This window comes from Pyxicephalus adspersus, chromosome 5 (genome assembly GCF_032062135.1).
Source record: "Pyxicephalus adspersus chromosome 5, UCB_Pads_2.0, whole genome shotgun sequence".
Classification (NCBI taxonomy): Eukaryota; Metazoa; Chordata; class Amphibia; order Anura; family Pyxicephalidae; genus Pyxicephalus; species Pyxicephalus adspersus.
Genome location: NC_092862.1, coordinates 588,867 through 610,977, shown reverse-complemented (window position 1 = coordinate 610,977; position 22,111 = coordinate 588,867). Strand labels below are relative to the sequence as shown.

The 22,111-nt window shown below is 42.1% G+C and overlaps 1 protein-coding gene and 1 long non-coding RNA gene across 4 annotated transcripts in view; both read right to left on the bottom strand.

Moving 5' to 3' along the window:
* LOC140330405 (cytochrome P450 2C29-like) overlaps positions 1-22,111 on the bottom strand; it is an 84,450-nt gene that overhangs the window by 29,010 nt on the left and 33,329 nt on the right. The window lies entirely within an intron of this gene.
* On the bottom strand, positions 182-8,373 carry LOC140330410 (uncharacterized). The gene is made up of 3 exons (XR_011920739.1): positions 8,270-8,373; positions 6,645-6,828; positions 182-384 (listed from the first exon to the last, which is right to left on the bottom strand). It is a non-coding gene; the product is annotated as an uncharacterized lncRNA (long non-coding RNA).

Sequence of the window (22,111 nt, the reverse complement as noted above, 5' to 3'; positions counted from 1 at the left end):
ATATCCATAGGTGGGGAAATCGTCTCTTTACCCAGGGTCGTTAAAATAGAGTCAAACCTCCCCTACCCCCATGGCCATTACTATAGATTACCCCTTCTCCCTTCATGGTAATTATTATGGATTACCCCTCTCCCTCCATGGTCATTACTATAGATTACCCCCTCTTCCCTCATTGTCATTGCCATGGATTACCCCCTCCATGGTCATGGCTGTGTTCTTACCATATCCATTGGTGGGGAAATCCAATGTTGGAATAATTGGTCGGGCACTGAACTCCTCAGCATGGTTCACCAGGGCCTCCCTCACCGTCTCATAACCACAAAGGACTACCATCGGCTCAGACAGCATCCAGATGGTGAATACCGGGCCATATTTTTGGCTGAGCTGTCATGGGTAAGAAACAAAAGGAAGTCAAAGATGAAAATTAAGCAGAATTCTTTTAAAAGGAAATTTGTTTACAGTGCAGCTCTGAAGATAAGTAGGACAATACCCCCCTCCCCCCATGGTAATTACTATGAATTACCTCCTCTTTCCCCATGGTCATTACTATTGATTACCCCGTCTCCCCCCATGGTTATTACTATGGTTTACCCACTTTCCCCGATAAATCCCCTGATAGATTACCTCCTCTCCCCCTATAGTCATTACTATGGATTACGCCCTTTCCCCCAATGGTCATTACTATGGATTACCCCCCATGGTCATTACTATGGATTACCCCTTCTTAGCCTATGGTCATTACTATGGATTACCCCCTCCCCCCAGGATTATTACTATAGATTACCCACGTTCCACCTGTGGTCATTACTATGGATTACCCCCTCTCCCCCCATGGTCATTACTACGGGTTACCCCCTCTCCCCTCTCCCCCCATATTTATTACTATGATTTACCCCCTTCCCCCCATGGTCATTACTATGTATTACCCCCTTCCCACCATGGTAATTACTATGGATTACCCCCATTCCCCTATTGTCATTACTACAGATTGCCCCTTCTCCCCTATTGTCATTACTTTGGATTACCCCTTCCCCCCTCCTAATCATTACTATGAATTACCCCACTTTCCCCCCATGGTCATTACTATCGATTACCCCTTCTTTGCCAATGGTCTTTACTATGGATTACCCCTCTCCCCCCATGATAATTACTATGGATTACCCCCTCCCCCCAGGATAATTACTATAGATTACCCACTTTCCACCTGTGGTCATTACTATGGGATACCCCCTCTCCCCCCATGGTCATTACTACGGATTACCCCCTCTCCCCCCATGGTCATTACTATGGTTTACCCCCCTCTCCCTCCATGGTCATTACTATGGATTACCCCCCTCTCCCTCCATGGTCATTACTATGGATACCCCCTCTCCCCCCATGGTCATTACTATGGATTATACCCTCTTCCCTCATCATTACTATGGATTACCCCCTCTTAGCCCATGGTTATTACTAACTATGGAATACCCCCTCCCCCATGCTCATTACTGTGGATTACTCCCCCCCATGGTCATTACTATAGATTACCCCCTCTCCCCCCATGGCCATTACTATGGATTATCCCCTCTTCCCCCATAGTCATTACTATGGATTACCCGCTCTCCCCCATGGTCATTACTATAGATTACCCCCTCTGCCCTATGGCCATTACTATAAAAAAACCCTCTCCCCCTATGGTCATTGGTCATTAACATGGATTACCTCCTCTCCCCCCATGGTCATTACTATAGATTACCCTACCCCTTCATCATTACTATGGATTAACCTCTCCCCCCGTGGTCATTACTATGGATTACCCCCTCCACCACCTGGGTCATTACTATGGATTACCCCCTTCCCCCCATGGTCATTACTACGGATTACCCCCTCTCCCCTATGGTCGTTACTATGGATTACTCCCTCTCCCCCCATAGTCATTACTATGGTTTAACCCCTCTCCCCCCATGGTCATTACTATGGATTACCCCCCTCTCCCTCCATGGTCATTACTATGGATTACCCCCTTTCCTCCCATGGTCATTACTATAGATTACCCCTTCTCCCCCCATGGTCATTACTATGGATTATACCCTCTTCCCTCATGATCATTACTATGGATTACCCCCTCTTAGCCCATGGTTATTACTAAGGATTACCCCCTCTTCCCCCTGTGGTCATTACTATGGAATACCCCCTATCCCCCCTTGGTCATTACTATGGATTATCCCCTCTCCCCTCATGGTCATTACTATGGATTACCCACTCTTCCCACATGGTCATTATTATGGATTACCCCATCTCCCCCCATTATCATTACTATGAATTACCCCCTCTCCCCCCATGGTTATTACTATGGATTACCCCCTCCCCCCATGGTCATTACTATGGATTACCCCTCTCCCCCCATTGTAACTAACATGGATTAACCCTCTCCCCCCATGGTCATTACTATGGATTACCCCCTCCTTGCCCATGGCCATTACATGGGATTACCCCTTCTCCCCCTGGATTACCCCCTCCACCACCTGGGTCATTACTATGGATTACCCCTTTCCCCCCCTAATGGTCATTACTATGGATTACCCCCTCTCCCCCCATAGTCATTACTATGGTTTACCCCCTCTCCCCCAATTGTAATTACTTTGAATTACCCGCTCTCCCCAGTTATCTTTACTATGGATTACCCGTCTCCCCCCATGGTCATTGCTATGGGTTACCCCCGTCCACCATGATCATTACTATAGACTACCCTCTCTCCCCTCATGGTCATTAATATGGAATACCCCCTGTCCCCCCCATGGTCATTACTATGAATTACCCCTTTCCTTCATGGTAATTATTATGGATTATTCCTCTCCCCCCATGGTCAATAATATGGATTACCCCCTCCATGGTTATTACTATAGAACATGGTTATTACTATAGAACTTCTTCTCCCCCATGTTGATTATGGGGTCCATCCTCCTCTTTCCCCGTGGTCATTACTGCAGAGTTGCCCCACTTTGTGGTTATATCCTCCTCCACTCTTCTGTCTGTGGTAATCACACAAATCTTGCTGCAGATACTCCGGGATGTTTTCTCCCCCACTACCCTACAGATCTGTTAGTATTCCCATGCAGGTTATGGTGGCTACAATGGGGATTCATAAAGACCCCACCATTGAGTCACCCAAAAAACAAAAGTTTCCTGCAGCAATCTGTGAACTGCATGTTCAGCAGAATGGATTTCTCAGCATATGTCCGGATACGTGTGACTATATTTTATTATTACTAACCTCCTGGGCGTTTCACTGATGTCTGGATTTCTGTTCCAAAAACGGTACACTGTTTTTTATGACCTTTTTTATTTAATATTGTAGACCTGTAACCTAACGAAATATGTCCAAACAAAGGTCTAGTAGAATATAATAAAGTTTGAAAGACAAAATCATGTAAAAAAAAACAACTTTAATAATAAAATTTAATAAAAAACACAAAAATCATCTTAAACAAGAATGCATAAAAAAATACTAAAAATACCGAAAATGCAATAATTTGGTATACTGTATAGTACTCCCTAGTGCGGTAAATTTTAAAAGAGAGTCTAAGTCACATACCTATAGACAAAACCAGATAAATATAGTTTGTATTATTTTGTATTGGATTGGATACAGGACTTTGTATTGAATCCAATACAAAATATTTGAATTTCCCGCCACGACCCCCAATCGACGGGCGCACACACGGACATCATGAGGAATCGCCGAGGGACGCATACGCAAACACCGAGCATTCTAATTCTTTCTGTATTTCCATGCAAAAATTTAGATAGATAGATTTAGTTAGATTTTTTGCATGGAAATTTATTTTAGATTGTAGGCTATAATTCTTAAGCATAACTCACTCAAATATGTCCAAAATTTATTAAACTTAATTATTAAACTTAAGACAATAAAAAAATTAATGAAACATTATAAAAAAAAAAATCTTAAAAAACAAAAAAATAGTGAAACGTAATGTAACTTAATATATAAATATTATATGAAGATTTCTTTGTATTGGACTCAATACAGCTTTTTTGTATTGACTCCAATACAAAATGATTTGAATTTCCTGCCCCGCCTCCCACCCGCTCTGACACGCCGGGAGAAAACAGAAGAGGACGGATGTCTCCGGAGGGGCTGCGGGGACAGGGTAAGTGTTTTTTTTCAGTTGTAATCTGATTGTCATTCAATGTTGTATGACAATCAGATTGCACTGTAACGCTTGTTTCTATTTTTAGCTAGGTTTAGATAGGTTACCCCAGGTTCGGGGTAAATGCTTTCAGCAAGTTTTTTTACTCCAGGCTCGGGGTAACCACCCAAGTGGTTAAACAGGATTTATATAGCTCCAACATATTACACAGCGATGTACAATAAATAGAGGTTTACAAATGACAGATACAAACAATGACACAGAAGGGGAGGACCCTGTGCGGAAGAGCTTACAATCTATATTTTACTTATTGTCACCTGGGGTTTATTAACCACCTGGGCCTTTCACTGATGAAATTTTTTTTTTAAATTGTAGACCTGTAACTTACAGAAATATGTCCGAACAGGGTTCTAGTAGATATCATGAATATAAAAAATGTTATTATTTTGTATTGGATTGGATACAGAACTTTGTATTGAATCCAATACAAAATATTTGAATTTCCCTCTACGACCCTTATCAGGAATCTACGACATCATCAGGAATCTCCAAGGGACGGGTACGCGAATGCCGGGTGTTCTAATTCTTTCCGTACTTCCATGCAAAAAGTGTTAAATTTTTTGTGTGGAAATTTATTTTAGATTGTAGGCTATAATTCACTGAATTACTCAATAATTACTTATAATTCACCGAATTACCGCATAACTCACCGAAATATGTCCAAAATTTTATAAATTTAATAATACATTTTTTTTCTATCTTTAAAAAAAATAGTGTATAATGTAATGTAACTGTACAGTAGCTTATATAATATAAATAATACAATTATATATATATTATATAAGGATTTCTTTGTATTGGACTCAAGATTGAGTTCAATACAAAAAGTTATTTGAATTTCCCGCCCCGCCTGCACCGACGCATGCAGCGACGTCCCCGGGAAACCCCGGTGATTGTCACTGCACACGCCAGGAGAAGACTGAAGACAGAAGACGTCTCCGGAGGAGCTGCGGGGACCGGGTAAGTATTTTCTTACAGTTGTAATCCGATTGTCATACAATGTATGACAATCGGATTGCAATACAACGTTTGTTTACATTTTTAACCACCTGGGAAAAGTTCGGGTTTAACGCCAAGGTGGTTAAGAATTTAACTTCAAAATATGTTTCTGTGCAAATCCAAACACCAATGTGAAGCTATGAACCCGGACAAAACACAGGAGGAGGAATGGAGAGTCAGTGTAACAAAGTATAGATTGGGGGCTCCATGGCAGAAGATCCCAAATAAGCAGGAAAACATTGCTACCGCTTGGAGGGGGGGGTGCCATGGCAAAGCACTAAGTACAGCTGCATGAAATCTATGAGACATTTGCTTGTTTTGGCTGTGTGTGCTTTTGAAATAAAGTCACCCGGTGACTCGAGCTCAGCCTTGCACTTCGGTCAGTTTATGACATTATTATCTCAAAGGTAAACTCACTTCTGCCCCAATCAACCAGCTCAGGATTTCATAATTGCTGCATAAGAAGGGCAGAATATGCGTAAGAGGCGACATCCTATGAGTTTCATGCCACCAAAACACGCAGTTCTACACTGGCCCTAATTATAAAGTGGGGAATGTGATATTCATCAAACATTCACTGGAGGTGAATCTTTCATGAATTTTAAAATATGGTGGTTCATTCACCAGCTGTGTGTTTTTAATAAAAGCCACATTCACTGTTTATTAGATACGCCTGAATCCTGAGTCGCTGGGTGTGCAGAGAGCCTCTCCTCTCAGATTATACAATGCTGATCTCCTGCACGGATTTATTGGGTCAGATGTGAGATCATTGACTCGATTCTCATAATAATCAGAAAGTTTTATATGAAGCCCTGAAAATATTCTTTTATAAAAAGACTCTCATTATTATTTTTGGTCTAATCAAAGGTTAAAACTAAATCACCTGTGGAAAAATTTCAGAGGTATAAAAATGTAAAGGGAAAATAAAAAAGAAAAGCAGTGATTGGCTGTGCTGGGTCTCCTGAGATTCACTCAAGTATAATCACATTCACTAAACACGCACCTAGAACAGCTAAACCCCCAACACTTAGCAGCCGACCCCCCGCAAATTGTTATTCCGCCTTTTTACCCATTAAGGGAAGAAGAAGAAAATAGGGAATTGCTGGCATGATATTATTAAAAAAAATTATAAACAAAACAAAAAATAAATAATAACACAGAAAGCTAAAAAATGCTCTCATATAACCAAATAATGTTCTTTGTTTTTTCTGATGCGTTTCGTGGATAAAACTACTTCCTCAGGGGGAGGTAGCAAAAAAAAAAGAAAATTGCTATAAAGAACACGCATATAAGAAAAATTTACATTCTAATCAAAAATGAACCAGAAATGTATATTTTACCTAATATATTGCTTGATCACAATTATAATAAGCATCTCCTAGATTGTAAGCTCTTCAGGGTAGGGTCTATTTATGACCCAGCATGGCGATTTACCTTGGCGTAGTCCTTGTCTGCAGTTCGGATATCCATATACTTTGGGGTGCCCAGGAGGGGTATCGGGGTGGGTCCAGGGGGCAGATTCTTGTACTGCTTGTACTGTCTCCACCATGATATGAAGAAGTGGATGGTGATGAGTAAAGTGATGAACAGAGAGAGGAGTAAAGAGAATTCCATCTTCCTATAAAAGACACAAATATCCACATTCACCATGACAGTGCCTGGTATTCACTGTGCAGCCAACATTCACCTCATTTCATTGGACCTGATGTATCAAAGCTCTCCAGGACTGCAGATCAACCATCAATGGGAGAACCTGGGTGACCTAGAAAACCTGGAATGGATTTCTTCAAAATAATTTGCTATTGTATAAATGCTTTCAATCCTGGACCAGATCCATTCCAGGTTCACTGGATCATCCAGGTTTGTCCCAGCTATAGGCTGACAACACTCCGTGGACTGGTGTCAGCCCAATCTGTAATTTGTGATAAGAACTGGAGATGTACAAAGCTCATTATTATCACAGCCACCAAACACTACGAATCCCAGACCATTCACACAACATTCCCTCACATCAATCCACTGGGTGCGGAGTCATTCCACAAGGAGAAAACATGGAGATATTTACTGCACAGCAGGAGGAATGGGCACTCCGCACGCACTGTGAATATCATCTGCTTGTTGTTATATTTATGCCTGCAGAGGGCAGCGGCTAACAATTCGGGGCAGAAATATCCGGGCAGGAAAGGGCCCTGATGTCAGGGGGAATTGTAAAAACCCCCAGGGCAATGAAAGAGTAAAAATCCGGTGTTAGTGATCAGGGAGGGTAAAATATGACCCGGAGTTAGTGGGGGAATAATTATTACCCCGGGGTTAGTGTTGGCTGGGAGTAATGCATGCTGCTGTGTTACCGGTCCGTGGAAGTAATAAATCCCTCGGGTAATGGATGAATGTCACCCTGTGTCAGTGGAAGGAATGGTGGGCCACGAGCTGTTTACATAGAAATGCCCCAGGTAAGGGTATATATGTGTATGTGGGGGTGGGGGGCTCCTTTAGACATGTGACAGGACAGGCGCAGTGACAGATCCTCTTTGTTCCTCCCCATTCAGAGCAGAGAACCTCCAGGGTCACCGAGAGGTGAAGGTTGGGAGATCGGAATATTTACATGGGAGCAAAAAATCTTAAAGTTTGCTGCATTTATTGCCATTCACCCGGGTTTCACCACATTTTACACCTAGGGGGAATCATGTATATGAGCAGTGAGTATGACTTACATACTCGTCACATCATATATTTATATGCAGCAAATACATTGCACATTCACACAAACATATACATACAGGTTTGCACTGCACATTCACACAAACATATACACACAGCTTTGCACTGCACATTCACACAAATACACACACAGCTTTGCACTGCACATTCACACAAACATACACACACAGTTGTTACATTCACACATACATACACATACAGCTTTGCACTGCACATTCACACAAACATAAACAGTTTTGCACTCCACATTCACACAAATACACACACAGTTGTTACATTCACACATACATACACACAGTGTGTACATTCACACAAACACCCCTGGTCCCCGCAGTACTCACTGGTGAAGTTGCTGTCCTGTTCTATCCCTGCACAAGAATATATATATGTATATATACATATAAGAAATAAGTCAGGTGGAGTTTGGGGTTCCTCCAGGTCCTGGAATTCTGCCAATATTCAGCACTGCCTGTAGAGTTTCCAAATTCATCCCTATTCGGAGCCACTCTGCAGGCTACTGATGTGTTGTCAGGCAACCTATGTGGATGAACAGGAGCAGAGCCTTTATTTGTGGAAACAGGATGAAATCTCTCATAAGCGCAGTGCCTCCAATCAGTGGGGTCTTGTGAGTGACAAGTGCAGTCCCAGTTGGGAATAGTATACTCATAGATAATAATCCACACTGTATTAGCAGAAAGAGTCTGTATTGAATAGTAACAACATATGAAAAGCAGTGTGACATCAAACTTTGTAATCTTCAAACAGCAGCAGTGTAAACATGTTAAAGTCATTTCAGTATGTGTCAGTGAGAGGATTGTGCCATAACTTACAGTCTGAAGTTATACTTTGTCTGCACATGCAACAGAACCCGAGTCTCTCCATACCATGTCCTTCTTAAGGAGTTACCCAGGCTAGGTCAATACTGATAATCTCAAGTCAAAGTGCCGAGGGCACAGCAGCCATCTTGGAACATGGCAAAACACACTGCAGTAATTATCATAGAATACATTAATGCATAAACAGGCAGTGAATTTATTACATTGCTACATTCTCCCCCTGCTGAAAATCCTTCTGGCTCGGCAAGGATAGCAAAACATCACATAACAAAAGTTAACATCATTGTCACCTTCGCCAGACTACTTTTCCAGAAGTAGTATATTACAAAGAATTGCTGAAAAGAAAACAGAATTAGTAACAATTAGGCATCATGCTAACAAGTCTAGAACAAGTAGCAATCATGTCCATTACAGCATTTGGTTGCATAGCACAGCTTTGTGTAGCAAAGCAGGGTCTTCCCAAACTGTCATAAGTAAACATAGGTGGGGGCAGTCGGACACGATCTCCTCTTCTTAGCTCTCCAGGCATTAAGTAATCCAGGGGGTCCTGGAATAGAGCCAGCAGGATAACTTGGTGCTCCAACCATGCCTGGAACGGTAGGTCTACAATCTTGGGCTCTTGGTTCAAAAGGAGGAGAACTAGGATTCAAATGTCCCCTCTGAGGAAGGCCACCATTAACAACAGGTGAATGATTCTGTACAGGAGACTCAGATGGAGGTGTAAACCAGTCACTGTCATTGCTCTGGTCTCCACTGTCAGCAGAAGGCATAACATCAGGATCTGGAGAAATATCAGATTGTGGCTCCTCATCGACATTTGCTTGTGGTACTGGTGAAAGAGCTGATGCATTTTGCTGATTCTTGTAGTTAATTTTTTTGTACTTTTGTTATGTCTGCTAATTGTCTGTAGTCATGTGATCATGCACTGATCATGCCTTTGAACTATTATATAAACTGTGTGCAAACAATAAAGTTTTGAGAGTGATCTAACCACACATTAGGTTGTGTGTTACTCACTCTACCATAGCTGTAAACAGAAGTGATCAGAAAGAGGGAAAATTTGATCTTGGATCATTGAGAGATCGCCTTAACAGTTTGGTGTCAGAAGTGGGATATCTACCTACCTTAAAAACACCAGGATCGGGTAAGTAGAAATGTTCTTTTCTACCTCTGCCCTCTCCTGTGTCCCTGTAGATATCTTATGAACCTAAGCACTGTGGCAGTGTAAACTCCCTGATAGAAGGACTGGGTCAATATTAAGGAAGATTTGGGAAATCTTTTATTGAATTTGTGCACACTGATGGCTTCTGTTTAATATATAGAGTATACGAATTTTGTTGCATGATATAGAAGTATAAGAAACACTGTATATAAGATAAGTTTGTGTTCTAATCTGGTTGCCAAGGTGAGGTTGGGTCAATCATCACTGCTGTGGTTGCCTCGGGCAAGCAGTAACCTGACCTTAGCTGCGTTTTGGTAAGTGGTCCTGGGAACAGGACGTCAGCGAGCACTGCAGCCACCTACTGAACTAACTGAACTAACAATAACTGTGTACATACTGTAATTTATATTATGGGGAATTCCCAAGGTAAGGGGAATTCCACAAAGGAGGAACAGCTCCCGGATCCACGTATAAAACATGTAAAGAAACGCATTAAAATCAGACAGAAACCAAAACCCACAGCCATGTCACCCAGTGAGGAGGATATTCCTTATAATATTCCAGGGGAAACTCCTGTTGATTTTGTAAATGGCAAAGCAGGAGATTATTACACTGACCCTTTTACATTACATTTGAAAAATGGCACTGAAAACTAATTTCCATATTAGTTGTATCTTAAGAATGTGTTTCAGTAATCGAGACGGATGGGGATATAAATTAGATCCACAAGTTCCCGAGTGGGGCCGTCAATACATGAAGGCTTGCGGAGAAGTCTGGTTTACTTTGAAAATGTATCGGAAAGATTACCCTCGTAAAGAAAAAAATATTGCCCAAATCACATCCTCTATTCCATCCCCGTATACACCCTTATATCCACAACTAACAGCTGAAACTAGCAGAAACACAAAGGAGAACACAGGAGGATGAGGATTACGAGCACGATATCTGTCCAATACAGTCCGTACAGCAACAAACCGTTACATAGGATTCCCCCTCAGCTTCTCCTCTTCTTACCAAAACAAAGACCAAGTCACAGATATTATTACCACCCCCCACTAGTCCTACATCACATAACAGGGGCTACACATCATCCGCTGTTGTGTACTTAACCCCAAAACTTATGTGGGACCAAGTAAATAAACAATTTGTTAGGATACATGGAGATATAAAATCAATGGCCACAGCATTAGCATGCAAGCAGAAAGCAGGAGAAACAGTAAGTGGTTATACTTGATGGTTTAGGAAAGTGTGGAAGGAAAAGGCAGGTCTAGGATTAGGAGGAGATTTGAATGTTGTTTTTACACAGTCACTGATTAATGGATTAATCCCTGAACATGCTAAAACTGCCAGAATGATTATTGATAATTGGAGTATATTACCCCCGCAGGATATAATGGGACAATTGTTAACTAAAGACGCGGCAGGTTGCTTTGAGCTACCTAAACCGTCAAAAATGTGCAGGGACTCCATTATTCAGGGAAACCTGGAAGGTACAGAGGAAAAGGTAGAGGCAGAGGAAGTAGACAGGACAGGAATGACAATAGAGGATATGGAAATGTTAGAAGGAATCAAGCGTGTTTTGCCTGTGGACAGGAAGGTCATTGGGCCAGGGACTGCCCTACACACCAACAGCAGTCAGTACAACAGCAAACACATAGCACACCAATGGAGCCACATTCAGCTTACAATTACAACCACCCTGCCCCAAAGTACCCTATACAATGGGGAGGCAAACCACATCAAGCATAGGGATGCCCACGGGAAGATTCCACCACCACTATGTTACAAATCTCTGACCAGGCTGATAAAAACCCAACAATCACATTAGAAGTAGGACAATTCCTGACAGACTTCTTAGTAGACACAGGAGCGACTTGTTCTGTCCTCCGATCCTGGCCAGGTCCATCTACACCTGGTGGGACCTCTGTGGGACCTCTGTCATCACCCCTACAAGATGCACACCTCACATTCCCATATGTACAGGACATGGAGAATACATTACACATCACTCATTCAAGGTATTACTTAGTCGTCCAGTCAACCTGTTAGGAAGAGACCTGGTGGGATCACTGGAAATGCCACTGATTATTGACCCAAAGGGAGGGATTAATGTCAATACAACCTTGCAACTGCTCTTATTGGATTTTCCAGTTCCTGGCAGCACATGGTCCACCGGACCATATGACATGGGATTCCTGGACTGCACCCCATATACAGCACTCACAAAACCACATACACCAATATACCAAAATCAGTACCCTCTAGCTAAAGACAAGGAGGATTCCTCAGCACCCATGAGTCAATCTTTCTGCCAGCAAGGCATACTTAACCACCTGAGCGTTACACGGAGGTCTAGATTTCTGTACCAAAAGTGATCCACTGTTTTTCATGAAATTTTTTTTTTAAATTGTAGACCTGTAACTTACAGAAATATGTCCGAACAGGGGTTCTAGTAGATAATATGAATATAAAAAATGTATTTCCTTTTATTTTATTTTTTTTTATTTTTTTGTATTGGATTGGATACTGGAGTTTGTATTCAATCCAATACAAAATGAGCGTTTGAATTTACCAGTTATGTACTTTGTATTAATTTTATATTATTTTGTATTGGATTGGATACAGGAGTTTGTATTGAATCCAATACAAAATGTTTGAATGAGTTTCAATTTGAATTTCCCGCACACGCGCCGACGTCATCACGCACGCAGGTGGAAGCCGTCCGGTTTTTTTTTCTCCGCCGGATGGCTTCTCGTTTCAGAGATCATCCGGCGCTGGAAGAAGAAGGACGTGGACGATCAGCGGGACCAGGTAAGAAGCCGGCCGGCATCTTGTGTTCGCCCGGCCGGAGGTCGTGCTTAACCGCTTGGAGGTTAAGAAAACCTGCTCTCTCCTTACAATACTCCAGTAAATTCTGTCAAAAAGCCAGATGGCTCATACAGTTTTACACAGGATCTCAGAGCCATCAATGAGCTGACACCAGTCATGTCAGATCTTAGTACCATCCTTACAGCAGTACCGCCCGAGACCCAATTTTACAGTGTTATTGATTTGGCCAATGCATTTTTCTCCATACCAATGTCACCTGAGACTCAGCCCCTTATGGCTTTCATTTTCATGGCACAGCAGTACACCTGGTGCCGCTTGTCCCAGGTTTTGTTGACTCAGTTTTCTCAGTTGCCCTCCAGCAGGTCCTTGCCAACTGGCAGCTGCAGCATGGTTCAACTTTATTACAGTATGTTGATGAGCTATTGTTGTGTAGCCCGTCGCAGGAGGCATGTCAGAAGGATACTGTTTCATTGTTGTGCTTTTTGGGAAAGGAAAGACAGAGGGTGTCGCAGAAAAAATTCAGTTCTGTCTGCAACAGGTCACATTCCTGGGAATGCTTTAACCCTAGGATCCCGGCTGCTAGCCCCCAGCCGTGTACATGCCATTACCAGTCTGCCTTGCCCACAGACAAAGCAACAGCTGCTCAGCTTTCTTGGCAGGATCAATTTTTGCAGACACTGGATTCCTGAGTGCTTGTATTGGTACTCACAGCTCGATCCCAGTACCAACCCTAGTGCCCCTAACAACATTCAATGGTCTGATGAAATGACTAAAGCATATGTGGTGTTAAAAGAATCCCTGACCTCTTCCCCTGCATTGGCAATGCCCAATTTCAATGTACAATTGTGTTGTATGCAAGAGAGAATTGTAAAACCATGGCTGCTGTGCCTGCTCAGATGCATGGAGGTAAATTGAGGCCTGTGGCATATGTCTCTAAGACACTGCCTGTTACTGTGCAAGGCATGCCAGCCTGTCTGTGTGTGCTGGCATCATGTGCAATGCCTGTACAAAATGTCTCACTTCTAACTTTGGGTCACGAGACAATACTTTACACATCCCATGCTGTACTACACTTGTTTAAGAATTTAACCACCCAACACATAACAACGCAAAGGTTGTCTGGTTATGAAGTTATTCTAACATCCACTGCAGGATTAAGTGTAAAATATGCTTCTGCTACCAGCTGTCCTGTCACTGTGCTCAATGCCCTCTTAGGTCCTAAAGGGCCGGAGGATGAAGTGCCAGAGTCACACTCACGTATAACTGAAATACATAACACATCAACACCATGTTCCGACTTATCCACAACACCCATTCCTCTAGCAGAAAATGTTGTTGTAGATGGATCTTGTTCCCGACCCTCTAACAAAACTTATTTAGCTGGATATGCCGCGGTACAGCTCCCTGACACAGTCCTTGAAGCCACCCCACTCTGTTAACTCTTCCCAAGCTGCAGAACTGATAGCACTCACCAGAGCCTTTGAAATTATGGAAGGAAAAGCTGTAAACATATTCACTGACTCTCGCTTTGCTTTTGGAGTCATACATGATTTTGGAGCCATTTGGCAGCGAAGAGGTTTTACCACAGCTGATGGAAAACCCATTCAGCACTCCGCAATATTTCCAAAATTTACAAGCCATTCACGTCCCCAATCAAATAGCCATTGTAAAATGTCAAGCACACACTTCTTCCAATTCCTTCAATGCCGGGGACAACAGACTAGCAGATATTCATGCCAAAGCCACTGCTCAGTCTACTACACCCACCACTAGCCCCCCGATACACTTCTACTCGCCATCCCAGCTTCTACTGAAACCAACACACTTCTATCACAAATACAGTCCTTTGCCACTTCACAGGACATTGAATTCTGGGAAAAGGAAGGATTGACTTTAGATTCCTTTGGAATCTGGTCAAAAGGAGGGATAGTAGGGCTGCCCCAAATAGCAGAGATTAAAATACAAATTTAGGAAAGCAACTGGAGGGACATTCAGGATGATGCTACTGAGTGGGACCAATACCTACCAGCCGTGCTAGCAGAAATAAGAATGACACCCAATCCAGTTAACAAGCTATCACCCTTTCAAATTTTAATGTGACGTCCATTCCCCACCCCTTGGGCCAAAGAACCCCTTATCCTACTACCGGGAGACTTACAACAAAATCAGGATCAAAATGTAGCTAAGTTAATTGAAAATTGAATAGCAACTACAGAGATATCTCTCTCTCTCTTTTCCTCTCCCTACAGATCAACCGACGCACCCATTCAAACCTGGAGACGTAGTGTTGGTCAAAGCTCTGCACAAGCACAAATCCTTGGATCCGCCCTTTGGACCTCTGGTCACTGTGCAAGCCATCACTAGAACAGCGGTGCTGACCAGTGGAGGACTCACCTGGATACACGCTTCAAGTGTGAAAAAGGCACAACTGATCCAGCGCCAGGATGATGCTTCTTGATCCACAAGTACCAGCCTTGATGCTTGTCTGCAGTTTTGGAGCCCTGATGATCATATAGTGATTGGACTGACTTCTGTGGTAACATATGGGAACGTCTTGCCAAAGAAATATAAATTAGCTCTAGTTTTTGCTTATCTGATATGCATAGTACTCAGGATATGTTAACTTCTTGTTTGATTGCTGTCTCCACTCCAGTCAGCATACTGCTTAGAGTCTTTAGCAATATCTACAATGACACGGATGTTACTGAACATGATATATGTTTATTTCATAACCCGTATAACTTTTTTTTTTGCTACAACTGTAAAACCTATGATTCCCCGGAAAAATATATGATTTTTACACATACTATAAATTTTACCCAGGGAGATGTATGTTACCATATGACTTGTAACCCCTCTGAAATACCCCAGTGTAGGATGACAGTGCTACAGTGAATCACTCAGCTTTCTCAAGTTATGTATGCCCAAGTACCTGAAGCTGTCTATTTATGTGTCACGCTCCCTCCCGTGACTGAGGGTAGAAGATCTGAGAGACTGGCTACATGTGAGGTTATTTGACAGTCTCTTTGTTTTTACTTTTTTCAGTATTGTTGTTACTAGGCCTCAGGGAGTTGCTGGTTCAATCACTGGGGAAGGAACCAGTTGTCTCAAACCCTGCCACTACTCCTGGGGCAATTCAGGGCAACTAGGGCCTAGGTTCTGGCGTATGTGTATTCCCACCTTCAGGGTCTATTCATGCTAAAAAACAACAACCATCTGGCCTGCTTTAGGTTCAGACGTTTAGCCGACTCCAAGTCAGCCAGATTTTTGTCATCAGTAATTACCATAATAGGATGAATCGCTCCTTACAACCAATGGCACCATTCCTCAAAAGCAACGCTCAGTCTTGGGCTTTTTTGTTGCCGACCGTATCACAGTCCCTCCAGTCGGTAGATGAATTTTTCAAAGTCTTATCTATGATGACCCAGATCGGATCTCCCTGGCCGAGACAAAGTTACGGGGCTTATGGCAGGGAGAAAATTCTTTGGAGACCTATTGTTTTGAATTTAGGAGATGGGCTACGGATACAGAGTGGAATGATCCAACTCCCCATAGTCAATTCTGTCAAGGGTTATCCGAGAACTTGAAGGACGTGTTGGCGTTCCACGAATATCCTGAGTCATTAGATGCGGCTATGTCCCTAGCTGTACATATAGATAGACACCTGAGGGAGAGATCTAAGGTTCCTCAATCTCAGGACATACGATCATATAAGGTGGCGCCCTCCTTTGACACTTTGGGTGGAGAGACTCTTGAGTTCATGTCTGGTGACGAACCTAAGCAGTTGGGAGGAGCTACACCCTTACCTGGAGATAAGAACTTCAGGCATAAGAAAGGATTCTCTGCTTTTTCTGTGGAAAAAGGGGACATTTTGTTAACGTATGTCCTTATGTTCGGCGCCAAGGTGAAAACAAAAAAGGCGTGTTTAATCCTCACCACACTCTTGGTGGTCTGGGTGTGGAATCAGAGAATTTACTTCTGTCATTTACCGGTAGTATCCGATTTCTCCTGTCTGCCGAGGTGGCACTAGACTCCAAAACTGTGGGAATTGAAGTGTTTGTAGATAACATTGTAAAGCTAAATGGTATTCCCTTGGATGTGGTTTCTGATAGCGGGTTTGTTTCCAGATTCTGGAAGGCGTTCTGCACTCGCCTGGGGGTACAATTGTCCTTTTCTTCTGCCTTTCATCCTCAGTCTAACGGACAGAATGAATGCACTAGCCAGAATCTGGAAACTTATTTGAGGTGTTTTGTCTCAGAGAATCAGGAGGAGTGGTCTTTTTTTTGTCTTTGGCCGAGTTTGCCATAAATAACCGTAGGCAGGAGTCCACTGATAAGTCGCTGTTTTTTGGGGTATATGGTTCCATCCCCAATTTGGCACATTTTCTGGTACTGAGACTTCTGGTATTCCTGAAGAGGAAAGATTTTCCTCTTCTTTGTCATCTATTTGGCGGAAAATTCAAAATAATTTAAAAAAGATGGGCAACAAGTATAAACGAATGGCTGACAAGAAACGTATGAGTGGTCCAGACCTAAGAGTGGGTGATTCTGTGTGGCTTTCCACAAGAAACATTAAGTTGAATGTACCTTCTTGGAAGCTGGGTCCAAGGTATATTGGGCCATATAAGATCTCTGCCATTATTAACCCTGTTGCCTCCTTGCCTCCCGCTCCTGTCATGGTGGACGGTAATCTAGAATTTCAGATTGCCAGTATACTGGACTCCCGAATTCTACGCAGATCCCACCAGTATCTCCTTCACTGGAAGGGTTACAGTCCAGAGGAGAGAATGTGGGTTCCAACGACCGACATTAATGCTAGTCACCTAGTGAAAGCTTTCCACAGGGCTAATCCAAATACCGTGTTTCCCCGATGATAAGGCAGGGCCATCAAATAAGACAGCCCCACTTTTTAGGTAAAAATGAAAAATAAGCCCCCCCCCCGCAAATAAGCCACCCACCGATTACTTACCAGAATCGCGTGGTGCGGTGGGTGACTCCGTGTGTGGTTCCTCCGTGCGTCCTCTTCATGAAGAGGAAGTGACAGGACTGAAGTGACTCCGCCCACGCAAACACACGTGACTCCGCCCACGCAAACACAGGCAGCTTCCCTCATCCCTCCCTAACGGAGACTGCAGGAGTTTGTTCAGGAGCTCAGACAGGTTTTTTTTTGCTGTGAGCAATACCACTCTATATACGGTAAGCTTTAGAATGGGACATTAAATGGTACAGTATATTATTGATTACAGTAGAAGGGGACAATGAATGGATCAGATTAATCAGAAGGGGACAATGATTGGCACAGATTGATCTGAAGGGGACAGGAATGGCACATGATTGATCAGAAGGGGACAATGATTGGCACAGATTGATCAGAAGTGGACATGAATGGCACATGATTGATCTGAAGGGGACAGGAATGGCACATGATTGATCAGAAGGGGACAATGATTGGCACAGATTGATCAGAAGTGGACATGAATGGCACATGATTGATCAGAAGGGGACAATGATTGGCACAGATTGATCAGAAGTGGACATGAATGGCACATGAACAATAACTGTGTACTGTAGTCTTCTTCATGGGTAAATAAGGCATCCCCCTGAAAATAAGCCCTAGAGCATATTTTGGCCTTCAAAAAAAAATAAGACAGTGTCTTATCATCGGGGGAAACAGGGTAAGGTTGGTCCTGGGTGTCCGGAGGCCACCCGTAGAAGGTGGGGTACTGTCACGGTCCCTTCCGTGACTGAGGTTAGAAGATCTGTGAGACAAGCTACACGTGAGGTTATCTGACAGTCTCTTTGTTTTTACTTGTTTCTGTGTTGTTGTTTGTAATGAGCACTCCCCTTGTATCAGCTTCAGCTGGTGGTCATTACTGCTCCTCCATTTAGTCTGGCCTCACACTTCATGCTATGCGGTTGATATTCACTGCTGGGATGTGGAAGAGCTGGTGTGTTGTCCTCTCCAGAATTCCTGCTCCTCCATTTCTATTTAAGATAAGTTGTACTGCTCTTTGTGTTTTGTTGTTCTCTTGTGCTTGTTGTTACTAGGCCTCAGGGAGACGATGGTTCATTCATCTGGGGAGGGACCAGTAGTCTCATACCCTGTCATTATTCCTAGGGAAATTCAGGGCTCCTAGGGTCTAGGTTCCGGTGTATGAATCCTCCCACCTTCAGGGTCTATTCATACTGACAGGGCTAGGTTAGGGTGTCCGTAGGTGGTGACCATTTCCCTCTCCCTAGCCTTTGAAGGCCTAGTCCCTTGTCTTTATCCTTCTGTTTTCCTTCTGGTGTTCCTCCCCTCTCCCCTTATCCGTGACACTAATACAGAATACTGCACATCACTTTCATCAGCAAAAGCAGGAATACATTTCACACTTACTCCCAAGAAGTCTTCTTCACTTCTTTCCTTCTCAGAAAACTTTTCTTGCCTAAAACCCGGGACCTTCCTCTGGTTCCTCTGAACCTATCTGTCCTTCTGGACCATCTGTTTGGATTCTGGTTCTTCCTGATTCTAGGTCCTTCGATGGCCCTCAAATCTTATTCACTTAATTCAGGAAAATATGCAAATTAACCCCCTCTAACAAAATTGGGCACTTCAATATGGCTGACCATATTCAATGTAAAAAGTAATAATAATATCTTGGCATATTAGGAACAGGGTTGTCTTCTTCTGTATAATAAAAAAACCTTAGATATTTATTAAAAAATACAGCAGCAATTTAACAAGGATACATTAAATATGTAAATATATGTATGTGTGTGTGGTGACGCCCAATGGATGTGACATCTTACAATATGGTTAAAATATGATATATACCATTCCATACATTCAAATATGGTCATACATACAGAAATAAATAAATAACTAAGACCGTGACCCTGATTTATGAAAGTTCTCCAAGGCTGGAGAGAATACACTTTCATCAGTAAATCTGGGCGATCCAGCAAACCTGGAATGGATCTGGTCCAGGATTCAAAACATTTGCTTGCAAATAGCAAATGATTTTTAAAAATCCATTCCATGTTTTCTGGATCACCCAGCTTCACTTCTGAAAGTGTATTCTCTCCAGCCTTGAAGAGCTTTCATAAATCAGTGCCCATATGATAACACAACTCATATTTACTAGTTGCTCCAGCCTTCTGGGCAGTCTCAAACTCCAAAATAGCATCAACTCTGTCAGATAAACGACATATATTCTGCCCTTCTTGTACATGAATAGGACATCATATACAATTATGGTTTTGATTTAACAACAGGCCTAAGATTACCTTTGTTACCAGGATCATCAGTTTATACAATAGTTGGACATTCTAAGGCTACAATGAATAGAGATGTTCCTTTTAAAATTGCTGGTTGTTTGAAAACTGAAAATGACATTTCGTATTGTCATTAATCTGAGAATATATTGGGTAAAGATTTTATGAAGAGAGATTGGGTAATTGATTTAGGAAATGGAATCATACCGATCATACTCGTATATCAAATATAACACGATCGGTAGTATTTGGCAGATATGATTGCTGCAGATTATCATTTTGTTATGTTTGACAAATCACAACCACAACTTACATTCACTGTGCCACCTGAATTTAGTGCTTTTAACAAACAAGATTTTAAGAATCCTAAAATCTTACATGAACTCTTTGAGGAGAATCAGACAATCAGGACGCCTCAGCTATGCCCTTTCCACCAAATGGAGATGATTAAAAGACATCCATTCCCACAAGGGGAGCCAAAACCACATTTTTCCATCAATAACACAATTTCTTCACATTCAATCCTTCACCAATTTGATCACTCAGGAAATTAGAAAACTGACCCCCGAAACTATTCAGCATTGCAAAAATGTTATTCCTAACCTGCGTAAAGCCTGGAATAACCTTGGAAGAAACCAACATATTGCAATTAATCCCTCAGATAAAGGAGGAAATATTGCAGTTTTAGATTAGCCCCATTACAAACAGAGTTGTTACAAAATTCTTCATAACACAGAGTGGTACAAAGAAATTTCTTCTAACATTATTGACACGTTTTATGCCTCATACTATTCAATTATAAATGACACCTACATAAGAGGCACAATTGACTTGAAAATGAAAAGTTACCTCTACACCAAATATCCGATCACTCCTACATTCTACGCCCTCCTGAAGGTACATAACGACTTATGGAATCAATCAGACCACGCTATAATTTCAGGGATTGAATCTATAGCCTTAAATTCTAGTAAGTTAATATTATTACACAGTATTTATATAGTGACATCATATTACGCAGCGCTGTACAACATCCATAGTCATGACATTACTGGATTCCTATTTAAGGCCACTAGTATTGAATCCACCATCCCACTTAAAAGACAAAATTGAACTTTTAAAGTGCACTTTAAACCTCCATATATATCTTCCAAATCACTATTAGTTACCATAGACATTAAGGCACTGTATTGCAGTATTCCACATGAAAAAGAAATAGACATTATCTGTAAAAATGTTCATATTCATTACCCGTAGCCTTGAATAAATTCTTATGTTCCCTACTGGAATACATTTTAACAAGAAATATATTCTCCTTTAAAAACCATGTGTACCTTCAAATTCAAGGAGTGGCAATGAGCACATGATGTGCGCTGTCTTACGCCAATATTTATTTAGGAGATGGGAAAAACAACCTATTTATAAACCCTGAACTACATATTTACCAACAGTTTATTAGTACTTTGAAGCGGTACATAGATGACATTGTCATCTTTTAGACAGGCTCTGAATCACAGCTAAATGAATTTTTCTGCAAACTCCAAAGCCACTCCTACAATTTGAAATTTACAATGAACTACATTAAAGAAAAAATACTGTTCCTTGATACATATATTAGGATGACACCAGAAGGCATAGTGAGCACCACCTTATTCAGAAAAAAGACCATAGGCAACACTCTCCTTCATATGGCTAGTACTCATCCAACACCTTTAAAAAGAAGCATACCCCTGAACCAGAATCTTAGATTAGGAAGGAATTGTACTGATGACTTAGAGTTTGATAAAGAATCTAAAGTCCTCAGGGACAGATCACTCCTGGGAGGGCATAGCGATAAATTGTCCATAAGAGCTGATGGAAGCAGCAGGACACAGAGGCTCCTCTATAGCCTGACAAAAATAGGAATCAAATTCAATCAACAAGATTCCCGGAGGGTGAATAAAGCTAAAATGTCTGCCGAGAAGGAGTCTAAGCTGACAAATGCAAATGCTAAGTTGGCAGCAATGAAATCGAAGCTTGCTAATGTGCTGTTTAACCACCTGAGCGTTACACTGAGGTCTAGATTTCTGTACCAAAATTGATCCACTGTTTTTCATGAAA